This window comes from Poecilia formosa, unplaced genomic scaffold (assembly GCF_000485575.1).
Source record: "Poecilia formosa unplaced genomic scaffold, Poecilia_formosa-5.1.2 Scaffold16, whole genome shotgun sequence".
NCBI lineage: Eukaryota > Metazoa > Chordata > Actinopteri > Cyprinodontiformes > Poeciliidae > Poecilia > Poecilia formosa.
Window position 1 is genome coordinate 1,031,106 of NW_006799955.1, and position 5,753 is coordinate 1,036,858.

General features: G+C 36.8%; 1 protein-coding gene across 3 annotated transcripts in view; it reads right to left on the bottom strand.

Moving 5' to 3' along the window:
- Positions 1 to 5,753, bottom strand: part of frmpd4 (FERM and PDZ domain containing 4) — a 45,176-nt gene that overhangs the window by 34,824 nt on the left and 4,599 nt on the right. The gene's annotated exons all lie outside the window — the stretch shown is intronic.

Consider the following 5,753-nt stretch of genomic DNA (forward strand, 5'->3'; position numbering starts at 1 on the left):
AAAAAAAAAAAAAAAAAAAAATGGGATCAAAGTGAAATGTCCCTGTCACTGCTCAAGGAAAGGATCCCCACTGAATGATGCTGCCACCACCAAATATTACACTCATGTAATATGTAGTGTTAATTTTACATGTTTACAGCTCTGCAACATTTACAAAGCTGTGGGAAATAGAAAAAAAAATCCTCTGAAGAAAGTCACACTATAAGCCTCTTACTCTTTAGAGATGCCTTCTAGAGCCATACTTTTAATGCGGTGGGAGTCTTGGCATCAGTGAAGAACTTAATCTTCCGTGTTTCTTTAATGTTTTCTTGCCAAGTGTCTGTCTCCAAAAGGCCTTTTCAGCAGTTGATTGGCAGAGACAGTTTTTATTAACATAGAGGCATTTGTTTTTTTTTGTTTTTTTTACCTTTTGCATATGTTGTTATGTCAGTGATTTAAACTATTTGCTTCTTTCTCTCTCTATGAACTGTGTAGTGTTTGTTAAATTTATTTGACTGGAGAAATGGATGTGGATGGTGAACACACTTCTGAGGTCCACATTATTCTTTATTAAGACTTAATAATTAGACTTTTAGTTTGTTCATAATTATTTCCCTTAATGCTATGCTCACTTTTGGCAAAGATGATGCCAAAGAAGATAGTGAAAAAAACCGTATCTAATAAAACATCTCAAACCGATCCACTCTATGCTGTACCTCTTTATTTATTTATTTCTTTTTAATAAATGACGGCATGTCCAATAACAAATGCTTATTACTTGGAAATTGAAGCAATAACTGAGAAAACAGCACAGATCAGTCCCACCATCAAATGAAGAATGCCCTAAGGAGTGGGAATCACAGTTTATAAATTAAACAGCACGGATCTATCCTCTTTCAAAAAAAAAAAAAAAAAAAAAACACAGAGAGCCATTTGACCTCATGCTTGAAGTTAAATGTTTTATACTTTTCCGTGTGTCTATGACAGTTTGGATAAAATGAGTGTTTCACAGTAGTCAAATAAGTTCCTTTGTGATCCAGAGAGGAGCGAAACACACAGTCAGACAAACATGACATCAAACACTTTTCTATAAAGCAATTTCCTCCAGCTGTCAAATGGCTTGTTAGAACTGAGCCAATTGTCAAAAAGAGACTTTGATTATAAGGCTGTAAAATCAAGATGTTTGAGAAATGCTTAAAATCAGTTTGAAACTCAGTTCAAGGCACTGCACAAAAAGGAACAGCTTAATCAGTAAAAACGTTACCTGATGGCAGAAAGAGTTAAAAAGTGTGTTCGTCTTCTAGGGGGAAATTCCAAGCAGAAACAGTGAAAGCTCTCAGAGGTGCTTGGCACCGAATTTATGCTAAAATGCCACAACATGTAAGAATCTGGGGAGTGACTCAATGTGCCTTTGCTGAGAGTGATACACAGCATAAAGAAGGTTGTCACTTCCGCTCAGAGTCAAGCTTGGATTTGTTTGCAGTCACAGAAAAAGATGCAGATTGGTGGTGGAACATTGTGATGTGAGTTGATGCAATTATTTTTAAAAATCAGTTCGAGACATTATGTTAAAAACATTCGGAAACCGCGCACATTGCAGATCACTCATGCCTAGAAGGAATATTGGAACATGTATTTTAGGAATGAACAGAAGACATGAAGGATTCTCTGAAAAGTGAATAAAAAAAATAAAAAAAGCATGTCCAATGATCTGCTTCCAACACAAAACGCAGTGTCCGATGGCAGCATGATTGAGAGATTCAGCATTTTCTGGACGGTTAAGTTTGTTTGGGACTGCGGCCCAGAGGCCTGCATGAGTGGCAGAGGATATTAGGGTCAGACCGAAGCGTGATCTAAGGCGACTATGGCTGAAGCTTTGACCGATAAAACCCTGCTGTCCTGCTGATACCTTTTTTTTTTTCCTGAGTTCCTTTTAGAACAGCTGATTTCAGACATTCTGCGACATTTGGTTATTTAAACTCAGCAGTGCTTAAATTTTGCAGACACTGCTTTTGGATCACATTGCTTACCTTAAAACATAATAAGGACATGCTAAACCATTGGCATAGTGGCGACTGGGAAAGTGCTGCTAAAGAACAGCAGAGAAAACAATTAAAATGATTACAAAAACAGACTGAGATTGTATTTTCAAATATGTCATCTTGAATACAATACCTGGGAAAAGTATTGACACCCTTTTTTAGTATATTTTCCCATTTTGTCATGTTACACCCAAAACACCTATTGTTTTGTTAGGAATTTATGTAAAAGATTAACACAAATTATGTCTCGGAAGTGAAGTGAAAGGAAAATTATAAAGTTAATATTTATAGTGCAAAGTGAATCAGTACTTTATAGAAGCAGCTTTATACATCTGGAGACACATCCGCGAACATCCAATTTTAAAGTCTTGTCTCAGATTCCCAAATATGTTTAGGCCTTGACTTTGACTGGGCCATTTTAACACCTGAACGTGTTCAAATTTACAGGAAACCATTCCTTTGTACTTGTGGCTATATTTTTATCTGTTCTGTCCTTCTGGAAGGTCAACCAGCTGAAAGTTGTTTTTTTTTTAAAGTTGCTCCACAGCCTAATCCCTGTTCTGTCCGCTGTCTTCCTTTGTCTTTATGAGAATGTTTGGTCATTAATGTTCTTCTGAACATTAATGACCAAACATTAATGTTGCCTGACGACAATTGGTAGCACTATATTTTATTTAGGGTATCAGAGTAAAGGGAACTAAATACAAATACCAACCTCTTTTCAGATTTTTAGCATGAAAAAGTATTTTTTGCAGAGTACTGCAAAAAATAAAAAAAATGCAGACCTGATTCCCCAAGGGGTTTTATGCTTTTGTGTGTTTGTGAACCTCAGCCCCTCACCTATCCCGTCTCGGTGTGACACTAATTATGCTGAAGCTGCGGCTGATTTACTCATTGAATTAAACTGCTTTTAGGGTAGAATTTTAATATAAACAGAGGTATGATTAATTGGGATATGAAGTCAAGTGTTACCTGCTATGCCTTGAGCAGATTATGGATTTTTAATTTAAGTTTTACCAGACCTGCTGGTAGCATTCACTGCACTAGTGGCAGCCAGCATCTCGTTATGGGAGAAGCAAATAAAACCTTGTAATGAGGACACAATGGCTGACACTGTGTGTTTGGATGACCCAAGAGTTATAAAATATGCCACTGATTATTAGGGGCTCATGTTTGCTACATCTGTCCATCTAAACTACCAAAAACTTCCAGTAGGTATTAAAGTAAGAAATGTTTCGCTGTGTGTAAACGATGCTTTGTGGCTTTTTCACATTTTCTCAGATTACAACAACAAACTTGTGTTTGCTTTAGGGAGTTTATGTGATATCCCAACACAAAGTAGTGCACAACTGAAAGCAGTTATGGAAAAATGCTCCATAACTCCAATTTTCTTTTTAACATTTCAAAACAAATATACCACAATCAAAAAGGTTTTCAACCAAGTAAGAAACAATCATAGGTCACATTTTTCAATTAGTTTTAATTCTTGTATGCAGAAATGGGGTCCAACTGACCCCACACACATAAATAAAACTTGTATCATTTGCCATAGTCCTCTACGTTTGCTGCACAGCACAACGTGTGGTGGAAATCTAACACTGTACATCACCCTTTACACTCAGTACCCAAAGAGAAGCATTGTGGTGGCAGCGTCATTCTGTGGGTGGGAATGATTGCTTCAACATTAGAGATCTCGGGAAGCAGGTGGGAGCTAAATGCCGGGTGATCCTGGAACAATTTTTTTTAAGGGAAGCAAACGACTTGAGATTAAGGCAGATGTTTGCCTTAATCTGTTGAAGAAAATTAGGGTACACAGACAGGAACCTTTATTGCTGTCCAGTCGTAACCACTGAACCTCTGTACATCGGAATTAATGACACTAATCAAGTATATGAAAGTTGTCCATCTAATTTGTACCGATGCACCTACAGCAATCCTTCTCCTGTTTAGCCAAAATAACATTGGCAATGACTTGCAAAAGCAATGTCAAATATTGATCCTTGAGCCAGCCAAAATGTTTGAAATATTCTGGACCATTTATATCTCTTTATTTTTGGAAACCTATATTCAATGAAACTAGTTTCCATAAGTGATTTTAAGTCAATGACAGGATTTCTGCCGCAGAACCATAACTGTCCTTGCTGTGGTACTGCCTGAGGCCTGTCACGAACATGGCCATCACGGTAGCTTTTTGTTTTGTTCGTTGTGAATAGAGATATTGTGGGTTCTCTTTGTCTTTTAAATGCTCATCCTGTCAGGCATTAAATGCTTATTGTCCTTTCAGTCCTGGCATTTAGGTCTTGTTTCAAGTTAACTCTATATTTCCAAAACACAGTGTTGCCACAGTCTAATATTAGAAATATTGAGTGGCCAGTGTATTTGCAACTCAATATGGATGAGAGTCCTGCGTCACAGTTGGACGATGAGTGAGGAAAACAATGTCACTGTTCAATTTCTGAACGCTTATTGATGGACGGCTAGTTTTTTGCTATTAAACGTCTGGTTGGGGGTGTCTGACATCAAAGTCATAAAAAGTCGCGCTGCATGACCGGGCACTGCATGATCATATAACCCTGCGTAGAAAGTTTTCAAGATTGCTGAATGCTTAAATTCATTTCAACCTCGCTAACCATACAAACAACTTTGTTGCTAATTGGAAATAAAACGTGGCTAGAATGGAGTTGCGCAAAAGAATTATAGCAAAATTTGTGATGCACAATATATTGGCATTAATTCGTATCTGCCGAAGATGTAAACAATATTGCTAAATATGGACTATCGGACATAACAGCAATATTAATATTAGATCTCAATATTTGCTCAAGTTTTTATATTGGTGTACATATATTTTTTTGCATCTATAAAATCAGTTAGTGAAATTAGAATAAATACCAAAGTAAATCCAAAAGAGCTTCCTGATGCAAGCAGAAGAAAAAAATGCATTGGAGCAAGGATTACAAGTAGCCATTCTGCTGTACAACAAACAGTCTATCAGTACAGGACATTCAAAACATTCCCCAATTGAAGGTGTATGCCTTCATAATCAGAAAGATACTGAACACGTTTAACTTTCATGGTAGGTGTGAAAGGAGGAAGCTTTTGTTCTAACAAAAGTATAAAGACCAAACTGAGATTTGCCAAAGAGAAAGGTAAGTGTAAAATTTTATTATTATGATACCAGAACATAGGGAATGTTTGGCACAAACCAAATAGCATTACATGATGAATCGCAACTATGATGTACATAACTGAAAAAGATACAGAAGACAGAACCGTGTATCAAAATCCAAAGACCATCTTTGAAAAACACTACCTTAACTAGATCCTGCAACATGACAGTTATCCAAAATGACCACCTAAAATACCCACCCAGGATGGACTGAGAATTAACAAGTAGGACAAATAAAAGTCCGACTCTGGATCTAAATGAGATGTTGAGGAGTCGCTCAACTTAGGCCGAACATGCAAGATGTTCTTGCTCACAGCTGCAAGTGAGGCACGAGGCCAATGTCAGAGAGTAGATATCGACCTGATGCATCTCACTGGAGTTGTTTCAACTAGAGATAAATTTGCAGTTGTGAGATATTTTTTTTGTTTATGTATTAGTTTGAAAAACAAAATAAAGTATAATTGCTTGTTTGTCAGCAATTTGATATCTTTCCTTTCCAGAGATTAAAATGACTAGACATCAATATGAGCGTTGCATAATGAAAATCTAAATAATTGTTGGGG